We start from the raw sequence: 24685 nt of genomic DNA, 5'->3' as shown, positions 1-24685 counted from the left end.
ATCCTACATAGGTGGAGGCGCTGAAAGAACATCCGTTCCAGAGGATTCACCCCAGGCTCTCATTAGCGGAGGCTCAGACCTCCTGTGAGCCTACAGGTATACGCACCACACCGGTAACACTACATGTTCTACTCACCCACACTATATATGAGATTGGGTGGGGTGGAATACCCGTTACATTTGGAGGCGCTGCTGAGATAGACCTGGGGTGCCCTGTTTAATTTTTTTTAAATTGTCCCATTCCCATTTTTCACCATGTGGGCGCTCTCCAGACAGGAGGTCTCCACCTGGGCCTCGAAGCTTAGTGCAACTCCTAACCACATGGTTGCCGTGGGGGCAGTCCCTGCTGGCATGTCTCTGCTGGACGTTCAGGCGCAGGTTCGGAAGCTCCCTGGCCTGGATCGTACATGGGTCAGAGGACGAAGGTATGATATCACCTGGCAGTGGAGTACTATACTGATATATGTAGACCATGCCATAAGCGAGGAAGATGGTCCTCAATTCTTGAGTCTGTCCGAGGGTCCGAATGAGGGGTGCCCCTTTATTTACCCTGAATCGGCCGTTCCTGCATGCAACGAGAGCCCTAATGTAGTTAGCAGGACTGTGATCAAAATGGAGGCTCCTGTAGCAAGGGAGGCTAATAGTGAGTCCCACCTAAAATGGCGGCTCCCGCCAACTCAAGATGAAACACGTGCTTCTGACTGCCAGGCTGCTCAGAAAAAGGTTACAGAAAACCATCCGGGACTGGCGGGAAAACCAGAGCCCCGCCCCCGTAATGTGAGTGACTCAGTGCAGAGCGAAAACCACTCCCTTGTAAAACGTGCCCTTCCTTTAGATTCCACCAGGGGGAGCAAGCACGGTTATCTTCAACCATACGTGGACGCTGTGATTGACACTCTGATCTCTGAGGATGAGATGATGCATGAGGAAACCGAGATAGACTGTCAAGGGATACACCCTAGTATGTATGTGGCCTGGCGTGCGCCCGGAGTAGATTCTCTTCTCTTCATATGCTCCTGCCTGCAAGAAGCCCACGCTCAGGGAGCCAAAGTGTCTCGGTTATCCCTCGACTACAGGACCATCGAGGTGGAAGGAGAAATGGGCATACAGTGTTTTAGCCCCACTTGTGACTGTTCTAGAGAGACATTGACATGGTGGTCCTACTGTGAATGTTGCGGTGTGCGGTTACTGAAGTCTATTGTGCCCCAGCATGCAGAAGTTTCCAGTGAAGAGGTTGAAGTCCCATCGGTGGCAATGCGCCTACCGGCGAACCACCCCAGCGGTGATGCAGAGGATACAGAGTCTGCTGTGGGTCCGTGTACCCTGGAAAAGGTGTATCCCGATGTTGCGGACCCTGCTGTGGGCCCGTGGGCACTACAATGGTCAGTCCGACCTACTACAGAGGTACCATCGGTCCTAGGCGTGGGACCAGTATCTACAGACGACCAGGGTGAGTCGACTGCCCCAGGGGTGTCGGGGGTGAGCCTCCAGGTGACCGCGGAGCACGATGGCTCCTTAAGTCTGGTCGCTCGGGCGAAGGGCTCCCCTCTGCATCGCGTCCTGGTGGAGGTGTCCTCATTAGAAGGTAGCTGTCCAGAGATGAGAGTGGACCAGTGTCTACCGTCGATCCTTCCGGAAGAAGGGAAGCCCATCGTCAGCCAGCAGAGTGGTAAGGAACCCCCTTGTTCCCCACCGACTCCGAGGGAGGTGGCCGTGCAGAAGGCCCAAGCTACGGTTCCTGAGCGGAGTGTGAGCCCGTGTGCTCAGACGCAAGTGGTCCCAGGACTGGGATCCAACGCTACCGAGTTTTCAGCGCGTAAGTGGACTGCCCCAGAAGGGCCGGGGGCAGGTCCAGATACCACCAAGGTGGGAACTGACAGCGTCCCCGAGGACCTGTTGGCCACCGTGAATCACCGCAGGGGTAAGGTGTCTATTTTTTTTCCCCTGCCAGGTGAAACCGAGACATTGTCCAGTGCTCGCTTCTCAGTGGAAGCCTCGCAAAACTATAGGGACAAGGACTGTGTAAAGGGAGATCCAGGGAGACTGGCCTCCTTTAAGCCCAAAAAGGAGCGTGCCATTCGCCAAGTAGTGGACCGCGGGAAAGGTCCTGGCCTCCTGGTCTACCGCATCCCTGCCGCGGATGACCGGGTAAAGGTCTGCTTCAGAGACACTGTGTTACTCCTTCCACCAGGGGGAGGAAGTAGCGAAGAGCCAGTAACCGTCGCTTTAGAGTGTGCTCTCCAAGAAATTTTTCTAGGGGAGGCTCACGGACGCAAAAGTGAGGTACCCCCACATGTTCAATTAGGGGCCCCCCACAAATGGTCTCAGCACGCTTCGGTTAATTGGTGTGAAGTGCAATGTAACCTGAGATGTAAATTTGACATGTGTTGTGTATTCTGTGTACTGCATTTTCACAATGTAATGTTTGTGCAAGATTACAACTGCTATCCAAGCGAGGACGTTGGAGTTCCACCAGGGGGAGAATATAGCCTGGAGCTCCCGTGGCTCCTGGAGACCCCCCTTCCCTGGCGCAGCTCGATCGCGGGTATTGAAAAACCCGACGGCTGCTTCCAAGGGTGGGGGCTGGAGCAGGGAGCAGCGCGGCTTCTCCTGCCTGCGGCCGGTTGCCGGGGACGCGATCGGGCCGTTGCTAAGGCCGCGATCGCATCTCTAAGGTCCCGGCGGCCGCAGAGCAGGGCGCCGCCATTGAGGACTGTCTCACGCATGCGCAGTGATCGCGCGAGGCCAGGAAGAGCCCCAGAGACAGGGCTGAGTCGCGCATGCGCAGGGCTAGCCGGGAAGGCGCAGGAGAGGTTGAGGCGGCCCTTAGTAGTTCGCGCATGCGCAGGAGAAGCGCGCACGTGGCCCCAACGCTATAGCAGCCTCCTGGGAACTACAACTCCCAGGAGGCATAGGGAGACAGGCACCAGGTGCCTCATAGCGGCCAATAGGGCTGGAGGATTCTCAGCCCGGGAGAATAGATACATTTCCCGGGCTTTGGTCAAGTCAGTTGGAGCAGCGGAGCTGAAGGGGAAGGAAGGATGCAGGGAGTGAGTGCAGCTCCTGCATCCAGATAGGTACCCTCACCCTCCAGGTAGGCCCCAACTCCCCACCAGGTTAGTGGGTAACTGGAAAGGGACGGCCCTAGATAGGGAGGTCACCCTTAGTGTGTGTGAGGTGCAGGTTTGGCAGTGCCACAGCGGGTAGTGCTGTGCGCACTGGCAAATAGGCACAGCGTGTGAGCAGTGGATTAATTGCTGCGGGTTCCAGGTTGCTGTGATGAGTGTTGCATGTGATGCTGCATGTAATGAGTGCAGTGTGTGTGCAGCGTGTGTTACTGTCTGCAGGCTGATTGTGAGAGCTGTGTGTCGGCTGCAGGCGTGTTAGTGTTAGGAGTAGTTAGGGAGTTACAGATAGGACTTGGGTAGCTAGGGGAGTGGGGTAGGTTATTACTCCGCAGGCCCTAGGAGATTTCCCCAAGCCACCCCAGGTTGCGGTTCATCAGGGACAGGCCCTAGGTTAGGGTTCCTGTCACTTTAGGGTTAGTTAGGGATAGATAGGGATAGCGGCGGTTGCTGTTCCCGTGATGCGGTTGGTGTTGCCGTAATTCGGTTGTGTTCCCGTGAAGCGGTGGGACCCTCGTTGGGGTTCCTGGAGAAGTACCTGAATAAGGATCAGACGGACGTCTGACCCTTTGAGAAGTGTGTTGCGGGCCCGAGCATCGGAGTGCTCGGAAGGTATTTCTACACATGTGCACCAACAGGCCTAATAGATAACTTAGTGACTGCGCAGTCACCCATGACCTCCGTAGGAGTACGGGACATGTGGGTGGGGGATTACAGGACACTGGGTGGGAACGTCAGACATTGGGCCTGAGATGCATAAGGTTATGTAATGTGTTATATGTTCATAGTAAAGTCCTTAGTTATTATATAATCACTGTGTGTGAGGTTTCTGATTTGGTTCCTATGTAGGGTCATTCTACACTTCCATAGAATCCTACATAGGTGGAGGCGCTGAAAGAACATCCGTTCCAGAGGATTCACCCCAGGCTCTCATTAGCGGAGGCTCAGACCTCCTGTGAGCCTACAGGTATACGCACCACACCGGTAACACTACAAGTTCTACTCACCCACACTATATATGAGATTGGGTGGGGTGGAATACCCGTTACAATTGGTTATGGTTTTAGTATCCTTTTAGACTATTTTTTCTTTACCAAATCAAGTAAGATTCTTGTTTGTTCAATTGTACTTTTTGAAATATATATTATTAAACAGAAAACGTAAGCTCAACTTAAGCAAGATTTCAAGCACACACAAATGAATCAGATGTGCTTTCTTGCGGACAGAAAAGCTGTTTCACGAGACATTTTTAAGAGTTCTATAATGTAGTGGTTATCACGTCTGCTTTACACGCAGAACTTCCTGGATTCAAATCCCAGTTGAACTATTCAGTTGTCTTGTCTTTTATTCATAAATGTACGTTTTCAAACAAGATATTGTGACGGCAACGGAAATCTTGAATTCAGAAATATTGGTTATGGTTTTAGTATTCATTTAGATAAATTTTTCTTTACCAAATAAAGTAAGATGCTTGTTTGTTGAAGTGTACTTTTTGTAAAATATATTATTAAACAGAAAACGTAAGCTCAATTTAAGCAAGATTTCAAGCACACACAAATGAATCAGATATGCTTTCTTGAGGACAGAAAAGCTTTTTTAGGAAAAAATTTTAAGAGTTCCATAGTGTAGTGGTTATCACATCTGCTTAACACGCAGAAGGTCCTGGGTTCAAAACCCAGTGGAACTATGTAGTTGTTTTGCCTTTTATTCATAAATGTAAGTTTTCAAACAAAATATTGTGACGGCAACGGAAATCTTGAATTCAGAAATATTGGTTATGGTTTTAGTATCCTTTTAGTCTATTTTTTCTTTACCAAATCAAGTAAGATTCTTGTTTGTTCAATTGTACTTTTTGAAATATATATTATTAAACAGAAAACGTAAGCTCAACTTAAGCAAGATTTCAAGCACACACAAATGAATCAGATGTGCTTTCTTGCGGACAGAAAAGCTGTTTCACGAGACATTTTTAAGAGTTCTATAGTGTAGTGGTTATCACACCTGCTTTACACGCAGAAGGTCCTGGGTTCAAAACCCAGTAGAACTATTCAGTTGTCTTGTCTTTTAATCATAAACGTATGTTTTCAAACAAGATATTGTGACGGCAACTGAAATCTTGAATTCAGAAATATTGGTTATGGTTTTAGTGTCCTTTTAGACTATTTTTTCTTTACCAAATCAAGTAAGATTCTTGTTTGTTCAAGTGTTCTTTTTGAAATATATATTATTAAACAGAAAACGTAAGCTCAACTTAAGCAAGATTTCAAGCACACACAAATGAATCAGATGTGCTTTCTTGGGGACAGAAAAGCTGTTTCACGAGACATTTTTAAGAGTTCTATAGTGTAGTGGTTATCACGTCTGCTTTACACGCAGAACTTCCTGGATTCAAATCCCAGTAGAACTATTCAGTTGTCTTGTCTTTTATTCATAAATATACGTTTTCAAACAAGATATTGTGACGGCAACGGAAATCTTGCATTCAGAAATATTGGTCATGTTTTTAGTATCCTTTTAGACTATATTTTCTTTACCAAATCAAGTAAGATGCTTGTTTGTTCAAGTGTAGTATTTGAAATATATATTTTTAAGCAGAAAACGTAAGCTCAATTTAAGCAAGATTTCAAGCACACACAAATGAATCAGATGTGCTTTCTTGCGGACAGAAAAGCTGTTTCACGAGACATTTTTAAGAGTTCTATAGTGTAGTGGTTATCACGTCTGCTTTACACGCAGAACTTCCTGGATTCAAATCCCAGTAGAACTATTCAGTTGTCTTGTCTTTTATTCATAAATATACGTTTTCAAACAAGATATTGTGACGGCAACGGAAATCTTGCATTCAGAAATATTGGTCATGTTTTTAGTATCCTTTTAGACTATATTTTCTTTACCAAATCAAGTAAGATGCTTGTTTGTTCAAGTGTAGTATTTGAAATATATATTTTTAAGCAGAAAACGTAAGCTCAATTTAAGCAAGATTTCAAGCACACACAAATGAATCAGATGTGCTTTCTTGCGGACAGAAAAGCTGTTTCACAAAACATTTTTAAGAGTTCTATAGTGTAGTGGTTATCACGTCTGCTTTACACGCAGAAGGTCCTGGGTTCAAAACCCAGTAGAACTATTCCGTTGTCTTGTCTTTTAATCATAAATGTATGTTTTCAAACAAGATATTGTGACGGCAACGGAAATCTTGAATTCAGAAATATTGGTTATTATGGTTTTAGTATTCATTTAGATAAATTTTTCTTTACCAAATAAAGTAAGATGCTTGTTTGTTGAAGTGTACTTTTTGTAAAATATATTATTAAACAGAAAACGTAAGCTCAATTTAAGCAAGATTTCAAGCACACACAAATGAATCAGATGTGCTTTCTTGCGGACAGAAAAGCTGTTTCACGAGACATTTATAAGAGTTCTATAGTGTAGTGGTTATCACGTCTGCTTTACACGCAGAACTTCCTGGATTCAAATCCCAGTAGAACTATTCAGTTGTCTTGTCTTTTATTCATAAATATACGTTTTCAAACAAGATATTGTGACGGCAACGGAAATCTTGCATTCAGAAATATTGGTCATGTTTTTAGTATCCTTTTAGACTATTTTTTCTTTACCAAATCAAGTAAGATGCTTGTTTGTTCAAGTGTAGTATTTGAAATATATATTTTTAAGCAGAAAACGTAAGCTCAATTTAAGCAAGATTTCAAGCACACACAAATGAATCAGATGTGCTTTCTTGCGGACAGAAAAGCTGTTTCACGAGACATTTTTAAGAGTTCTATAGTGTAGTGGTTATCACGTCTGCTTTACACGCAGAATTTCCTGGATTCAAATCCCAGTAGAACTATTCAGTTGTCTTGTCTTTTAATCATAAATGTATGTTTTCAAACAAGATATTGTGACGGCAACGGAAATCTTGAATTCAGAAATATTGGTTATGGTTTTAGTATTCATTTAGATAAATTCTTCTTTACCAAATAAAGTAAGATGCTTGTTTGTTGAAGTGTACTTTTTGTAAAATATATTATTAAACAGAAAACGTAAGCTCAATTTAAGCAAGATTTCAAGCACACACAAATGAATCAGATGTGCTTTCTTGCGGACAGAAAAGCTGTTTCACGAGACATTTTTAAGAGTTCTATAGTGTAGTGGTTATCACGTCTGCTTTACACGCAGAATTTCCTGGATTCAAATCCCAGTAGAACTATTCAGTTGTCTTGTCTTTTAATCATAAATGTATGTTTTCAAACAAGATATTGTGACGGCAACGGAAATCTTGAATTCAGAAATATTGGTTATGGTTTTAGTATTCATTTAGATAAATTCTTCTTTACCAAATAAAGTAAGATGCTTGTTTGTTGAAGTGTACTTTTTGTAAAATATATTATTAAACAGAAAACGTAAGCTCAATTTAAGCAAGATTTCAAGCACACACAAATGAATCAGATATGCTTTCTTGAGGACAGAAAAGCTGTTTCACGAGACATTTTTAAGAGTTCTATAGTGTAGTGGTTATCACGTCTGCTTTACACGCAGAATTTCCTGGATTCAAATCCCAGTAGAACTATTCAGTTGTCTTTTAATCATAAATGTATGTTTTCAAACAAGATATTGTGACGGCAACGGAAATCTTGAATTCAGAAATATTGGTTATGGTTTTAGTATTCATTTAGATACATTTTTCTTTACCAAATAAAGTAAGATGCTTGTTTGTTGAAGTGTACTTTTTGTAAAATATATTATTAAACAGAAAACGTAAGCTCAATTTAAGCAAGATTTCAAGCACACACAAATGAATCAGATATGCTTTCTTGAGGACAGAAAAGCTTTTTTAGGAAATATTTTTAAGAGTTCCATAGTGTAGTGGTTATCACGTCTGCTTAACACGCAGAAGCTCCTGAGTTCAAAACCCAGTGGAACTATGTAGTTGTTTTGCCTTTTATGTGTAAATACACGTTTTCAAACAAAATATTGTGACGGCAACGGAAATCTTGAATTCAGAAATATTGGTTATGGTTTTAGTATCCTTTTAGACTATTTTTTCTTTACCAAATCAAGTAAGATTCTTGTTTGTTCAAGTGTACTTTTTCAAATATATATTATTAAACAGAAAACGTAAGCTCAACTTAAGCAAGATTCAAGCACACACAAATGAATCAGGTGAGCTTTCTTGCGGACAGAAAAGCTGTTTCATGAAACATTTTTAAGAGTTCCACAGTGTAGTTGTTATCACATCTGCTTAACACGCAGAAGGTCCTGGGTTCAAAACCCAGTAGAACTATTCAGTTGTTTTGTCTTTTAATCATAAATGTATGTTTTCAAACAAGATATTATGACGGCAACGGAAATCTTGAATTCAGAAAAATTGGTTATGGTTTTAGTATCCTTTTAGACTATTTTTTCTTTACCAAATCAAGTAAGATTCTTGTTTGTTCAAGTGTACTTTTTGAAATATATATTATTAAACAGAAAACGTAAGCTCAACTTAAGCAAGATTTCAAGCACACACAAATGAATCAGATGTGCTTTCTTGCGGACAGAAAAGCTGTTTCACGAGACATTTTTAAGAGTTCTATAATGTAGTGGTTATCACGTCTGCTTTACACGCAGAACTTCCTGGATTCAAATCCCAGTAGAACTATTCAGTTGTCTTGTCTTTTAATCATAAATGTATGTTTTCAAACAAGATATTGTGACGGCAACTGAAATCTTGAATTCAGAAATATTGGTTATGGTTTTAGTGTCCTTTTAGACTATTTTTTCTTTACCAAATCAAGTAAGATTCTTGTTTGTTCAAGTGTTCTTTTTGAAATATATATTATTAAACAGAAAACGTAAGCTCAACTTAAGCAAGATTTCAAGCACACACAAATGAATCAGATGTGCTTTCTTGGGGACAGAAAAGCTGTTTCACGAGACATTTTTAAGAGTTCTATAGTGTAGTGGTTATCACGTCTGCTTTACACGCAGAACTTCCTGGATTCAAATCCCAGTAGAACTATTCAGTTGTCTTGTCTTTTATTCATAAATATACGTTTTCAAACAAGATATTGTGACGGCAACGGAAATCTTGCATTCAGAAATATTGGTCATGTTTTTAGTATCCTTTTAGACTATTTTTTCTTTACCAAATCAAGTAAGATGCTTGTTTGTTCAAGTGTAGTATTTGAAATATATATTTTTAAGCAGAAAACGTAAGCTCAATTTAAGCAAGATTTCAAGCACACACAAATGAATCAGATGTGCTTTCTTGCGGACAGAAAAGCTGTTTCACAAAACATTTTTAAGAGTTCTATAGTGTAGTGGTGATCACGTCTGCTTTACACGCAGAAGGTCCTGGGTTCAAAACCCAGTAGAACTATTCCGTTGTCTTGTCTTTTAATCATAAATGTATGTTTTCAAACAAGATACTGTATTGTGACGGCAACGGAAATCTTGAATTCAGAAATATTGGTTATGGTTTTAGTATTCATTTAGATAAATTTTTCTTTACCAAATAAAGTAAGATGCTTGTTTGTTGAAGTGTACTTTTTGTAAAATATATTCTTAAACAGAAAACGTAAGCTCAATTTAAGCAAGATTTCAAGCACACACAAATGAATCAGATATGCTTTCTTGAGGACAGAAAAGTTGTTTCACGAGACATTTTTAAGAGTTCTATAGTGTAGTGGTTATCACGTCTGCTTTACACGCAGAATTTCCTGGATTCAAATCCCAGTAGAACTATTCCGTTGTCTTGTCTTTTAATCATAAATGTATGTTTTCAAACAAGATATTGTGACGGCAACGGAAATCTTGAATTCAGAAATATTGATTATGGTTTTAGTATTCATTTAGATAAATTTTTCTTTACCACATAAAGTAAGATGCTTGTTTGTTGAAGTGTACTTTTTGTAAAATATATTATTAAACAGAAAACGTAAGCTCAATTTAAGCAAGATTTCAAGCACACACAAATTAATCAGATATGCTTTCTTGAGGACAGAAAAGCTTTTTTAGGAAATATTTTTAAGAGTTCCATAGTGTAGTGGTTATCACGTCTGCTTTACACGCAGAATTTCCTGGATTCAAATCCCAGTAGAACTATTCAGTTGTCTTGTCTTTTAATCATAAATGTATGTTTTCAAACAAGATATTGTGACGGCAACGGAAATCTTGAATTCAGAAATATTGGTTATGGTTTTAGTATTCATTTAGATAAATTTTTCTTTACCAAATAAAGTAAGATGCTTGTTTGTTGAAGTGTACTTTTTGTAAAATATATTATTAAACAGAAAACGTAAGCTCAATTTAAGCAAGATTTCAAGCACACACAAATGAATCAGATATGCTTTCTTGAGGACAGAAAAGCTTTTTTAGGAAATATTTTTAAGAGTTCCATAGTGTAGTGGTTATCACGTCTGCTTAACACGCAGAAGCTCCTGGGTTCAAAACCCAGTGGAACTATGTAGTTGTTTTGCCTTTTATGTGTAAATACACGTTTTCAAACAAAATATTGTGACGGCAACGGAAATCTTGAATTCAGAAATATTGGTTATGGTTTTAGTATCCTTTTAGACTATTTTTTCTTTACCAAATCAAGTAAGATTCTTGTTTGTTCAAGTGTACTTTTTGAAATATATATTATTAAACAGAAAACGTAAGCTCAACTTAAGCAAGATTCAAGCACACACAAATGAATCAGGTATGCTTTCTTGCGGACAGAAAAGCTGTTTCACGAAACATTTTTAAGAGTTCCACAGTGTAGTTGTTATCACATCTGCTTAACACGCAGAAGGTCCTGGGTTCAAAACCCAGTAGAACTATTCAGTTGTCTTGTCTTTTAATCATAAATGTATGTTTTCAAACAAGATATTGTGACGGCAACTGAAATCTTGAATTCAGAAATATTGGTTATGGTTTTAGTGTCCTTTTAGACTATTTTTTCTTTACCAAATCAAGTAAGATTCTTGTTTGTTCAAGTGTTCTTTTTGAAATATATATTATTAAACAGAAAACGTAAGCTCAACATAAGCAAGATTTCAAGCACACACAAATGAATCAGATGTGCTTTCTTGGGGACAGAAAAGCTGTTTCTCGAGACATTTTTAAGAGTTCTATAGTGTAGTGGTTATCACGTCTGCTTTACACGCAGAAGTTCCTGGATTCAAAATCCAGTAGAACTATTCAGTTGTTTTGTCTTTTATTCATAAATGTATGTTTTCAAACAAGATATTGTGACGGCAACTGAAATCTTGAATTCAGAAATATTGGTTATGGTTTTAGTATCCTTTTAGACTATTTTTTCTTTACCAAATCAAGTAAGATTCTTGGTTGTTCAAGTGTAGTTTTTGAAATATATATTATTAAACAGAAAACGTAAGCTCAATTTCAGCAAGATTTCAAGCACACACAAACGAATCTGATGTGCTTTCATGCGGACAGAAAAGCTGTTTCATGAAACATTTTTAAGAGTTCCACAGTGTAGTTGTTATCACGTCTGCTTTACACGCAGAATTTCCTGGATTCAAATCCCAGTAGAACTATTCAGTTGTCTTGTCTTTTAATCATAAATGTATGTTTTCAAACAAGATATTGTGACGGCAACGGAAATCTTGAATTCAGAAATATTGGTTATGGTTTTATTATTCATTTAGATAAATTTTTCTTTACCAAATAAAGTAAGATGCTTGTTTGTTGAAGTGTACTTTTTGTAAAATATATTATTAAACAGAAAACGTAAGCTCAATTTAAGCAAGATTTCAAGCACACACAAATGAATCAGATATGCTTTCTTGAGGACAGAAAAGCTTTTTTAGGAAATATTTTTAAGAGTTCCATAGTGTAGTGGTTATCACGTCTGCTTAACACGCAGAAGCTCCTGGGTTCAAAACCCAGTGGAACTATGTAGTTGTTTTGCCTTTTATGTGTAAATACACGTTTTCAAACAAAATATTGTGACGGCAACGGAAATCTTGAATTCAGAAATATTGGTTATGGTTTTAGTATCCTTTTAGACTATTTTTTCTTTACCAAATCAAGTAAGATTCTTGTTTGTTCAAGTGTACTTTTTGAAATATATATTATTAAACAGAAAACGTAAGCTCAACTTAAGCAAGATTCAAGCACACACAAATGAATCAGGTGTGCTTTCTTGCGGACAGAAAAGCTGTTTCACGAAACATTTTTAAGAGTTCCACAGTGTAGTTGTTATCACATCTGCTTAACACGCAGAAGGTCCTGGGTTCAAAACCCAGTAGAACTATTCAGTTGTCTTGTCTTTTAATCATAAATGTATGTTTTCAAACAAGATATTGTGACGGCAACTGAAATCTTGAATTCAGAAATATTGGTTATGGTTTTAGTGTCCTTTTAGACTATTTTTTCTTTACCAAATCAAGTAAGATTCTTGTTTGTTCAAGTGTTCTTTTTGAAATATATATTATTAAACAGAAAACGTAAGCTCAACTTAAGCAAGATTTCAAGCACACACAAATGAATCAGATGTGCTTTCTTGGGGACAGAAAAGCTGTTTCACGAGACATTTTTAAGAGTTCTATAGTGTAGTGGTTATCACGTCTGCTTTACACGCAGAACTTCCTGGATTCAAATCCCAGTAGAACTATTCAGTTGTCTTGTCTTTTATTCATAAATATACGTTTTCAAACAAGATATTGTGACGGCAACGGAAATCTTGCATTCAGAAATATTGGTCATGTTTTTAGTATCCTTTTAGACTATTTTTTTTTTACCAAATCAAGTAAGATGCTTGTTTGTTCAAGTGTAGTATTTGAAATATATATTTTTAAGCAGAAAACGTAAGCTCAATTTAAGCAAGATTTCAAGCACACACAAATGAATCAGATGTGCTTTCTTGCGGACAGAAAAGCTGTTTCACAAAACATTTTTAAGAGTTCTATAGTGTAGTGTTTATCACGTCTGCTTTACACGCAGAAGGTCCTGGGTTCAAAACCCAGTAGAACTATTCCGTTGTCTTGTCTTTTAATCATAAATGTATGTTTTCAAACAAGATATTGTGACGGCAACGGAAATCTTGAATTCAGAAATATTGGTTATGGTTTTAGTATTCATTTAGATAAATTTTTCTTTACCAAATAAAGTAAGATGCTTGTTTGTTGAAGTGAACTTTTTGTAAAATATATTATTAAACAGAAAACGTAAGCTCAATTTAAGCAAGATTTCAAGCACACACAAATGAATCAGATATGCTTTCTTGAGGACAGAAAAGCTGTTTCACGAGACATTTTTTTTTTTTTTTTCCAAACAGTTTTATTAGGCATTCATATAAACATAAAGTGGCTTAGTTCACATAAGCCTAACATTTTTGAATCCGCAGATTTTTGGGGGGAAAAACAGTTAGGCAACCGCCGTTGCCCGTAGGAAAAGGGAGGGGGGCCTTCGAAGAGGGAAGGCAGAGGGGGGGGACTGAGGAGGTAAAGAAGGGTGGGGGGACGGTAGAGAGGGGGGGAGGGGTAGGAAGGGGGGGGAAGACCCATCTGACTGATTAGGGGAATGGCCTCTAGGGTTGTGTTCGAGCACCTATGGTGGGGTAACCAGGGTCTGGTTCGTTTGGTGTGGTTGTCTGGTCCTATTGTGGGAGATCCAGGGATCCCAGATATCCTCGTGTGCAGGCAGTTTTTGTCGGACAATGGCTGTGAGCCTCTCCATAGTCATTACCTCTTCTACTCTTTTCCTAATTGTTCCTAGTGCTGGCGTAGTTGTCTTCCTCCAGGAGGCCGCAATACAGCAACGAGCCGCGGTCATAATGAAGGAGATCAATTTCCTGACTGGCCGGACAATGTCCTTCAATGGTGCAGCCAGCAGGTAGGTCAGTGGTTCGATAGGCACTTCTAGGTCGGTGACCTCTTTTATTAAAATTTGGACCTTGGCCCAGTACTTAATAATTTCTGGACAGGTCCACCAGATATGGACCATGTCCCCTCTATGACCACAGCCTCTCCAACATTGATCTGAAGCCAGAGGGTAGATTTGGTTTAATCGTGCTGGGGTAAGATACCAGCCAAACATAATTTTGTAGATATTTTCCTTTATTGTAGTGCATAGGGAGGTCTCCGAGGCTGTCTCCCAGATTTCTTCCCAAGTCTCTCTGCCTATAACCGTGTTCAGGTCAGCTGCCCATTTGAGCATATAGTCATGTTCTTTTGGGGTCGAGGAACGCTCTAGAGCCCCGTATATATCAGAGATTAGACCCTTCTGGTGGGTCTTTGTCTCGCAAAGAAGCTCAAATGATGTGAGAGTGGGGTATTCTGGGAGAGGACATGTTGTCCTAATAAAGTTTCTAATTTGGAGATATTTAAATGTGTCCAATTCTTTAATTTTATATTTGGTCCTTACCTCTTGGAAGCTCAGAAGCCTCCCCAGGCTCAGAAGATCCGCAATCGCCTCTATACCCCTTGTGCTGTATTGTTCGAACAGTTTAGATCCACATCCCGGGGGGAACTTTGGATTGTTGAGAATGGGGGTCAATTGGGAGCTTTTGGTAGTAAGGCCATATTTGTATTTACAACGAGACCAGACGTCCCATGTGAAACGGGAGGCCTGAAGTTTCAGGTTGTGTGTATGACCCTCTCCTCTGTCCAGGCTCCAGAGGCAGGCTTGCAGAGAAGGCATTTTGGCACATCGAGTCTCTATCTCTACCCAACTACAACGGGTCGGGTCAGAATTCCACATCACCACCTGCTTGAGCTGTGCAGCTAGGTAATATCTGTGTATGTCCGGAACCCCCATACCTCCCCTAGATCTTGCAGCCATCAGGACCGACCTGGCGACTCGGGGTCTTTTGCCCTGCCAAATGAATTGAAATATTCTGTTTTGCATGTTTTTAAGATCAGTGCCTGGGACGTGGATCGGGAGTGTTTGAAAGAGGTATAACATTCTTGGGAGTATATTCATCTTAACGGAAGTCATTCGACCGATCCACGAGATCTGGTAACCTGCCCACTGATCTAGATCCTTTTTGATCTTATCCCATAAACGCGGGTAGTTATCCCGGTAAAGATCCCGATAGTGCCTTGATACATTTACTCCCAGATATTTAATGTATGCAGGGCACCATCTGTAGCTGAAATTGGTTTTGAGGAGGAGAACTTCGGGATCCGGGAGACTAAGATTTAGGGCCTCTGATTTGTCGCTGTTTATCTTATATCCTGATACGCTGCCAAACTCCGTCAATTCCCTCTGGAGGTTAGGGAGGGAAGTTAGAGGTTTTGTCAGGGTAAGGATGATATCATCAGCGAATAGGGAAATTTTGTATTGTGAGTTGTCGATCGGGATTCCCTGGATGTTCGGGTTTCCTCTAATTTTAGACGCCAATGGTTCAATCGTGAGGGCGAAGAGGAGGGGAGATAGGGGGCATCCTTGACGGGTACCGTTCTGGATTAGGAATCGTTCCGAGCCTCCGCCCGAGAGGCGCACCGAGGCTGAGGGATTCTGGTAAAGTGCTTGAACGCCCTTTAGAAACGAGTCTCTGAAGCCGAACTTAATCAATGTCTGGTTTAGAAATAGCCAATCAATCCTGTCAAATGCCTTCTCTGCATCTAGGCTCAGCAACATTGCCTTTGAGCCTGAAAGGTGGGCATGATCTACCAAGTTTATAATTTTGCGTGTATTGTCTGAGGCCTGACGACCCAGGACAAACCCGACCTGATCCTTATGTATTAATCTCGGGAGGATGGGATTAAGTCTGTTCGCCAAAATTTTACTGTATAGTTTAAGGTCGTTGTTCAACAATGAGATTGGTCTATAACTGCCACATTGGGTGGGGTCCTTCCCATCCTTTAGTATTATTGCCAAATTTGCGGACGACATTGTGGATGGGATAGGGCTCCCTTCTAGAAATGAGTTGAACAAACTTAATAGATGTTTGGACAGAATGGGGAAGAATTTTTTGTAGTATGCATTCGTGAAGCCATCAGGGCCCGGCGCCTTAGAATTTTTTGAGGCTCTAACGGCCATTTCTAATTCGTCTAGCGTGATTTTCGCATTTAGGTAGGTATTTTCTTCCTCTGTTAATGAAGGAAGGTCGCATTCGGCTAGGTAACCGGCGGCTAAAGCCGTATCCGCCTCTTTAGTGTGTGCAGAGTGGGCTCTTAGGTTATATAGTTTAGTGTAAAATTTGGTAAATTCCTCTGCTATCTTTTTTTCATTGTATTGGAGTTCACCAGAATTATTCCTGATTGCCGTGATTTGCGATCTTTTCTGTATTCCTCTTAATTTGCTGGCAAGAAGTCTATCGGCCTTGTTCCCTTTATCATAATACCGCTGACCCGTCCATCTAAGAGCTTTTTCTACACTTTCTAATTGGATGGTCCTTAAATCGTTTCGAGCAATTGTCAACTGTTTATAAATTCTCCGGGAGGGGTTATTTTTATGCTGTTGCTCTAAGTCGATTATTTTGGTTGTGAGCTCTTTAGTTAATTTGAGTTTAGATTTCTTCCGGTGGGAGGCAATCGAGATAAGATTTCCTCGAATTGTCGCCTTATGGGCTTCCCACAGGCTTGCTGGAGAGGTTACTGAGCCTTTGTTTATTCTGAAGTATTCCTTAAGGGATTTTTTGAGTTCCATCACTGTCCCGGAGTGGTTCAGTAAGGAATCATTGAGTTTCCAGCAGTATGAGATAGTTTTCCCAAAGGGGATGGATAGGGTCATGGTGATGGGAGCATGATCCGACCATGTAATTGGGCCGATATCTGTGTCAGTGGTGGCCTCTAGGACGTTCTTGGAAGCAAGAAAGTAGTCAATACGGGAGTAAGACTGGTGAGGCGCCGAGTAAAAAGTATAATCTCTTTGTCCCTGATGCTGTGTTCTCCAAATGTCTACCAGAGAAAAGTCCCCGATGATGTCCTTGAATTTTTTCCCCAGTCTTTGTGACTGAGTAGAGTGTTGTCGTCCTGGGTGGCTCGATTTGTCTTCCTTAGGGTTGAGAGCCATGTTTAAATCCCCTGCAATGAGTATTGAGGATAGATATTGTGGGTCAATTTCTTCCAGAACCTTTTTAAGAAATTCTGTCTGGTTTTCGTTGGGGGCGTATAGGTTAATAAGGGCGATTGACGTGCCGGATAGTGAGCCATAGACTACAATAAATCTCCCCTCTGGGTCTGCCTGGGTTTTGGTTAGATTAAATGGGGTGCCCTGTCGGAACAGAATGGCAACCCCTCTACGCTTGCTGCTGAAGGATGAGAAATAACTCATTGGATATGCATGCTGAAATATTTTAGGCGGCTCTTGTGACGTAAAATGCGTCTCCTGGAGGAAAACAACGTCCCCTCCTGTTTTCTTTATCTCTTGGAGGGCCAGGCGGCGTTTTCGATTATTGTGGAGACCCTTTACGTTGAGGGAAACAATTTTTAGTGTTTTTTGATGGGACATAGTAATCGCTCAGCTAAGTTTGCGTGTGTTGTCGCTGGTGGAGTATTGGGGAGTACAGTCAGAATGGGCTTGGGGGAGGTGGGTCGGGAAGGGGGCCGCTGGGACAGTAACAGCGGCTGAAAAAGGGAGGAAAAATGACCCTAATGGGGTCTGAAAGTGTGTGACCGGTCTTAGGTGAAGAACCGGTTAGTGGGTGTAAGACCCTTGGGGGCGGGTCGTAGAACGTACACCAGTGAAGACGGGCCGGGTGGAGACCCAGAAAGTTCTGCGACTTCCACTTCCACCGGCTTCCTCGTCGTCCGGGTCGTCTTTTTTTTTTTTTTTTTAAGGGAGGGGGGGTTGAGGCCTCAGTTTGAGCCCTCTGTCAGTGGGGCCTACTAAAAAATGATGTTGTGTACCTGAGGTGCTTAGAGTCTGATGGAGGGAAGAGAGGGTGTATGAGAGGGGACCCTGTTCCGTTGGTGTGAGGGGGGGAGGGTTTGGGGGTGGATGTAGGGGGGGGGGGGTGGGTCCGGGGGGAAAAAAAAATAAGGGTAGGGGGGGAGTGAAGCAAAACAAAAAAAAAAAAGGGGGGAGGGGGGGGGGGAGTAGAGGGACTGGTGCGATATCGGGACATCTTCCCTTTTGAGGGGGACCTGGGAGGGGGTGAGGGTGGGGGGGGGTCCCTGGGGACGAGAGGAATAGGGGATGGGGAGGGGGGGGTACAGGATGAAGCCATGAACCTTCAGCGTTGTGCTGGAATCACAATTCACAATTTACACATTATGCATTTATCTTTGCGTAGGTGGTGAGCGGCCTCGTGTGGTAGTCCTAAGTACTGCGCCTGTCATGGCCATAGTCATGCCCGTGCATGATCAGGCAGGTGCAAGGGTGAGTGGGCTATCTCAGGGGGACGGGGTTTGGAAGGGGACAGGGAGAGGAAGGGGAGGGGTACATGGGGGGCAGAGGAGGGTGGGGACACAGGGAAAGGAAGGGGAGGGGGTAGGGGTACAAGTTTATACATTCCACCTTAGGCCTTATACACAAATTACATTTTGCAATGTTAGTACCAGGCCTTCGCTGTGGCCCAAGTGTTATGCGACCTCATGTGATGAGCCTGTGAGCAGCACGGATCAGGTCCAACTTTGTGAACGTAATCGGGCAGCCTGGGACGTAGGTGAGTGGTACTCCCCTGAGGGGGCTAGGGGAGGGGGGGGTGGGTGCGGGCAAGGGTGGGGAGGGGGTAGGGAGGGCGGGGGTGTGTGGGGTAACCTCATGTGTTGGGGGGGGGGGGCAAGGCAGTGATAGTGTGGGGGTAAGAGGGGGGGGTAGGGTGGGGTGGGATAGGGTGGGGAGTGGGGGAGGGGACGGGCGATAAGGGGGAGAGGGGAGGGGGGTGGGGCCTCTTTGGTGGGGCAATGAGAGGGGGGGGTGTAGGGGAGGAAGGCAGGGGATAAGGGGAAGGAGAGGTAGCTGGGGGAGGGATATGGGGTAGGGGGGGGAGGATAGTGGGGGGGTACAAGTTTATACATTCCGCCTTAGGCAATATACACAATTTACATTTTGCAGTGTTAATTCCAGACCTTCGCTGTGGCCCAAGTGGTATACAGCCCCATGCGATGTTCCTGTGAGCGACGCGGTGCGGGACCATCTTCGTGACCGTACTCGTGTAACCTGGAACGCCGGTGAGTAGATCTGCCCTGAGGGGGATAGGGGGGGCGTGGGTGGGGGCAAGGGTGGGGAGGGGGTAAGGAGGGCAGGGGTGTGAGGGGAACAGCTCACGTGCGGGGGGGGCAGGCAGTGGGGGTGTGGGAATAAGGTGGGGGGGGTAGGGTGGGGGGGGGGGATCGGGTGGGGGGTGGGGAGGGATGGGGTGGGGAAGGGGAGGGTGAGGGGGAGGGAGTGGGGGGGGGAAGGGTCACTTCAATCGCTGCGCCTTAAGCATTTTATAAGGGGGGAACCTTCGTTGCTATAGGCACCTGGCAGTGACAGAACTACAGGGTTAGTGGACCCTTTTCTGTCGGATCAGGTGAGAGTTAGTGTCATGTCCTTGAGAGCTGGTGAGTGTCACCAGGTTGTGGCTGGGCTGCCTCATTCTCTCCTGGGGGGCTAGGGGGGTGGGGGAGGGGGCAAGACGGGGAATAGTGGGGTAGGGGAGGGAGGGGAGATGGGGTGGGGGGGGTTAGCAAGGACGAGGGGGGGGCGGGGGGGGTAAGAGGGGGGAGGTGAAGTCAGTATTAGGTAGGGGGGAAGGGTTAGGGGGGGTTGGTGTTAGGGGAGGGGGGGTGAGAGGGAAGGTGAGAGGGAGGGTGAGAGGGGGGGTGAGAAGGGGGCGGGTAGGGGGGGTGAGAGGGGGGGTGAGAAGGGGGGCGGGTAGGGGGGGGTGAGAAGGGGGGCGGGTGAGGGGGGGCGGGTAGGAGGGGGGGAGGAGGGGGGTGAATGGTGAGAGGAGGGAGGGGTAAGGGAATGCCTTTTAAGTGCAGTGTGGGTCCTTCTAACTTTGAGGGCGCGACTGCTGAGCCAATTAAGGCCAGCCGCCAAACTTGGGATTTTGGACACTGCTGTTAACGGGGAAAACCAGGGATAACATAGGGGGAACTGTGTTACAGACCCTCCTTGAGCGCCTCGCAGCCCAGAGCGATCGGGGAGTCCTGGAGCGTCTGACCCTCCGCGGAGGGGAGTCAAGATCCCTTAGGGCCGTCGGGGGCTGGGGTGTCAGCAAAGCCTCTTGGCCCCCCCTCGGCCGAGGGGGGGAACCTGTGCGCTATCCGGAAGCCGGGCTGCAGCATCGACTCCTCTGGCGCTCGGCACTCGATGACTCTGGTCTGGATCGACGGATCGTGGGCCCCGTGATGCGGAGAGTAGAGTCTGGATGTCGCGCGCGGTGATGACGTCTGCTTCGTCTCGACCTCGTCCAGGGAGCCTCGTGGTGTTCCGCAGCGGAATGGAGATGTGACAGACGCCATCTTTGGGGAATCCGTTGCGCGCAGGGTTGATTCATCTCCTCGTTCCCCTGCGGTTTGGTGGATGGCTCCTTCAGGGTGTCGTCGGGAATGAAGTCGGTCGTCTCTCTGGATGCTGGTAGGAGTCTCTGGTGAGAGGTTAGTGGTGTAGCTTCATTTGACAGGGGCCCGCAGTGGGGATCCTCCCGACGCCATTTTAGGTGGTGCTAGGGGGAAGAGCGGTGATCTCCCGGGAGGGTCTCTCTGGGTGCTGGGTCATCTCTCTCTAGACTGTCGCTGTTCTGCAATGCGCTCGGAAGCTCTAACCGGGTGGTCCTCACGTTCCCTGGGTCTGTTGTCGGGCTGGTAATCATGTTGGAAGGGTTCCACAGGGAGGCCCAGGGTTCTGGCCAGGGATTCCATATCTTCAGGCTGGCGGATGGTCAGGAACTTTCCTTTATGGGGGATAACCAGCTTGAAGGGGAAGCCCCATTTGTACTTTATTCTTTTTTCTCGGAGGAGGAGTGTCAGGGGACGCATCGCTTTCCGTCTGTCTACGGTCAGTTTAGAGAGGTCATTATATACCTGCAGAGGCTCATTCTGGAACATGATCGTGTCCTTGTCCCTGCAGGCTCCAATCAGCTTATCTTTGGTTGAAAAACTGTGGAGACGCACGATCACGTCCCGCTTACGATTTGGGTCTTCTGAACGTGGGCCCAGTGCCCTGTGAGCCCTGTCTATTTCGAGGTCCCTTGGGTCAAGATCAGGTGAGATTGCAAGGAAAAAATCCGTCAGATATGCCCTGAGCTGGGAGGGTGTTATCGCCTCAGGGATACCGCGGATCCGCAGGTTTTGCCTGCGGTCCCGGTTCTCCTGGTCCTCCAGACCATCCCGGAGGGAGTGGATCTCCTGGCCCAAGCGGATTATCTCCTCGTCCGCTTCCGATTGATGGTGAAGGGCTTCATCCAGCCTGGCTTCCAGGGTTGAGGTTCTCTCCTGCAGGCCCTGAATATCATGCTTTATCTCAGCCACTGCCTCTTTGATGTTTGTCTCCAGTGATTTTTGGAGTTTAGCATGGAGCTCTTCTAAAAACTCCTTTGTGATTCTGCCATCTGGCGAGGGGGGGGTCTCAGCGGGGCTCGCCGGGCTAGTGAGGCCTTGTGTGCCTCGTGCACCTGATGTCTGGGGGCCATCTTGCCGCCTGCTTCCCGCTTCAGCAGTTTGTTTAGCAGGGGTAAAGAACCTTCCAACCCCCTGGGGCTGCTGATTTTTTCCCCTGTTCGCCATCCCTGCAGATTCAGGGAGGGATTGTATGCAATTTAAGGTGTTTTTGGCCGGGTGGAAAGGTATAAATTCAACGATTATACAGAGGGGTCTCCAGAGCTCTCCCTTTACCCGACTGTCCTGGTTGACGTCATAGACACGCCCCCTTCACGAGACATTTTTAAGAGTTCTATAGTGTAGAGGTTATCACGTCTGCTTTACACGCAGAATTTCCTGGATTCAAATCCCAGTAGAACTATTCAGTTGTCTTGTCTTTTAATCATAAATGTATGTTTTCAAACAAGATATTGTGACGGCAACGGAAATCTTGAATTCAGAAATATTGGTTATGGTTTTAGTATTCATTTAGATAAATTCTTCTTTACCAAATAAAGTAAGATGCTTGTTTGTTGAAGTGTACTTTTTGTAAAATATATTATTAAACAGAAAACGTAAGCTCAATTTAAGCAAGATTTCAAGCACACACAAATGAATCAGATATGCTTTCTTGAGGACAGAAAAGCTTTTTTAGGAAATATTTTTAAGAGTTCTATAGTGTAGTGGTTATCACGTCTGCTTAACACGCAGAAGCTCCTGGGTTCAAAACCCAGTGGAACTATGTAGTTGTTTTGCCTTTTATTCATAAATGTAAGTTTTCAAACAAAATATTGTGACGGCAACGGAAATCTTGAATTCAGAAATATTGGTTATGGTTTTAGTATCCTTTTAGACTATTTTTTCTTTACCAAATCAAGTAAGATTCTTGTTTGTTCAAGTGTACTTTTTGAAATATATATTATTAAACAGAAAACGTAAGCTCAACTTAAGCAAGATTTCAAGCACACACAAATGAATCAGATGTGCTTTCTTGCGGACAGAAAAGCTGTTTCACAAGACATTTTTAAGAGTTCTATAATGTAGTGGTTATCACGTCTGCTTTACACGCAGAACTTCCTGGATTCAAATCCCAGTAGAACTATTCAGTTGTCTTGTCTTTTATTCATAAATGTACGTTTTCAAACAAGATATTGTGACGGCAACGGAAATCTTGAATTCAGAAATATTGGTTATGGTTTTAGTATTCATTTAGATAAATTCTTCTTTACCAAATAAAGTAAGATGCTTGTTTGTTGAAGTGTACTTTTTGTAAAATATATTTTTAAACAGAAAACGTAAGCTCAATTTAAGCAAGATTTCAAGCACACACAAATGAATCAGATGTGCTTTCTTGCGGACAGAAAAGCTGTTTCACAAAACATTTTTAAGAGTTCTATAATGTAGTGGTTATCACGTCTGCTTTACACACAGAAGGTCCTGGGTTCAAAACCCAGTAGAACTATTCCGTTGTCTTGTCTTTTAATCATAAATGTATGTTTTCAAACAAGATATTGTGACGGCAACGGAAATCTTGAATTCAGAAATATTGGTTATGGTTTTAGTATTCATTTAGATAAATTTTTCTTTACCAAATAAAGTAAGATGCTTGTTTGTTGAAGTGTACTTTTTGTAAAATATATTATTAAACAGAAAACGTAAGCTCAATTTAAGCAAGATTTCAAGCACACACAAATGAATCAGATATGCTTTCTTGAGGACAGAAAAGCTGTTTCACGAGACATTTTTAAGAGTTCTATAGTGTAGTGGTTATCACGTCTGCTTTACACGCAGAATTTCCTGGATTCAAATCCCAGTAGAACTATTCAGTTGTCTTGTCTTTTAATCATAAATGTATGTTTTCAAACAAGATATTGTGACGGCAACGGAAATCTTGAATTCAGAAATATTGGTTATGGTTTTAGTATCCTTTTAGACTATTTTTTCTTTACCAAATCAAGTAAGATTCTTGTTTGTTCAAGTGTACTTTTTGAAATATATATTATTAAACAGAAAACGTAAGCTCAACTTAAGCAAGATTTCAAGCACACACAAATGAATCAGATGTGCTTTCTTGCGGACAGAAAAGCTGTTTCACAAGACATTTTTAAGAGTTCTATAATGTAGTGGTTATCACGTCTGCTTTACACGCAGAACTTCCTGGATTCAAATCCCAGTAGAACTATTCAGTTGTCTTGTCTTTTATTCATAAATGTACGTTTTCAAACAAGATATTGTGACGGCAACGGAAATCTTGAATTCAGAAATATTGGTTATGGTTTTAGTATTCATTTAGATAAATTCTTCTTTACCAAATAAAGTAAGATGCTTGTTTGTTGAAGTGTACTTTTTGTAAAATATATTTTTAAACAGAAAACGTAAGCTCAATTTAAGCAAGATTTCAAGCACACACAAATGAATCAGATGTGCTTTCTTGCGGACAGAAAAGCTGTTTCACAAAACATTTTTAAGAGTTCTATAATGTAGTGGTTATCACGTCTGCTTTACACACAGAAGGTCCTGGGTTCAAAACCCAGTAGAACTATTCCGTTGTCTTGTCTTTTAATCATAAATGTATGTTTTCAAACAAGATATTGTGACGGCAACGGAAATCTTGAATTCAGAAATATTGGTTATGGTTTTAGTATTCATTTAGATAAATTTTTCTTTACCAAATAAAGTAAGATGCTTGTTTGTTGAAGTGTACTTTTTGTAAAATATATTATTAAACAGAAAACGTAAGCTCAATTTAAGCAAGATTTCAAGCACACACAAATGAATCAGATATGCTTTCTTGAGGACAGAAAAGCTGTTTCACGAGACATTTTTAAGAGTTCTATAGTGTAGTGGTTATCACGTCTGCTTTACACGCAGAATTTCCTGGATTCAAATCCCAGTAGAACTATTCAGTTGTCTTGTCTTTTAATCATAAATGTATGTTTTCAAACAAGATATTGTGACGGCAACGGAAATCTTGAATTCAGAAATATTGGTTATGGTTTTAGTATCCTTTTAGACTATTTTTTCTTTAACAAATCAAGTAAGATTCTTGGTTGTTCAAGTGTAGTTTTTGAAATATATATTATTAAACAGAAAACGTAAGCTCAATTT

General features: G+C 43.0%; 1 long non-coding RNA gene and 5 other non-coding genes across 6 annotated transcripts; all 6 read left to right on the top strand.

The window, feature by feature from the left end:
• The first annotated feature begins 4739 nt into the window (after positions 1-4739).
• TRNAV-AAC (transfer RNA valine (anticodon AAC)) lies at positions 4740-4812 on the top strand. The gene has a single exon. It is a non-coding gene; the product is annotated as a tRNA-Val (tRNA).
• A 287-nt stretch (positions 4813-5099) lies between these two features.
• TRNAV-UAC (transfer RNA valine (anticodon UAC)) lies at positions 5100-5172 on the top strand. The gene has a single exon. It is a non-coding gene; the product is annotated as a tRNA-Val (tRNA).
• A 1007-nt stretch (positions 5173-6179) lies between these two features.
• On the top strand, positions 6180-6252 carry TRNAV-UAC (transfer RNA valine (anticodon UAC)). The gene has a single exon. It is a non-coding gene; the product is annotated as a tRNA-Val (tRNA).
• A 3164-nt stretch (positions 6253-9416) lies between these two features.
• TRNAV-UAC (transfer RNA valine (anticodon UAC)) lies at positions 9417-9489 on the top strand. Its single transcript has one exon. It is a non-coding gene; the product is annotated as a tRNA-Val (tRNA).
• A 3530-nt stretch (positions 9490-13019) lies between these two features.
• TRNAV-UAC (transfer RNA valine (anticodon UAC)) lies at positions 13020-13092 on the top strand. The gene has a single exon. It is a non-coding gene; the product is annotated as a tRNA-Val (tRNA).
• A 5206-nt stretch (positions 13093-18298) lies between these two features.
• On the top strand, positions 18299-19174 carry LOC142469278 (uncharacterized). Its single transcript, XR_012789013.1, has 3 exons — positions 18299-18386; positions 18563-18672; positions 19065-19174. It is a non-coding gene; the product is annotated as an uncharacterized LOC142469278 (long non-coding RNA).
• The last annotated feature ends 5511 nt before the right edge of the window (positions 19175-24685 follow it).

The sequence above is a fragment of the Ascaphus truei genome, chromosome 18, assembly GCF_040206685.1.
Source record: "Ascaphus truei isolate aAscTru1 chromosome 18, aAscTru1.hap1, whole genome shotgun sequence".
Lineage (NCBI taxonomy): Eukaryota > Metazoa > Chordata > Amphibia > Anura > Ascaphidae > Ascaphus > Ascaphus truei.
This window is presented reverse-complemented; position numbering and strand designations above follow the sequence as displayed.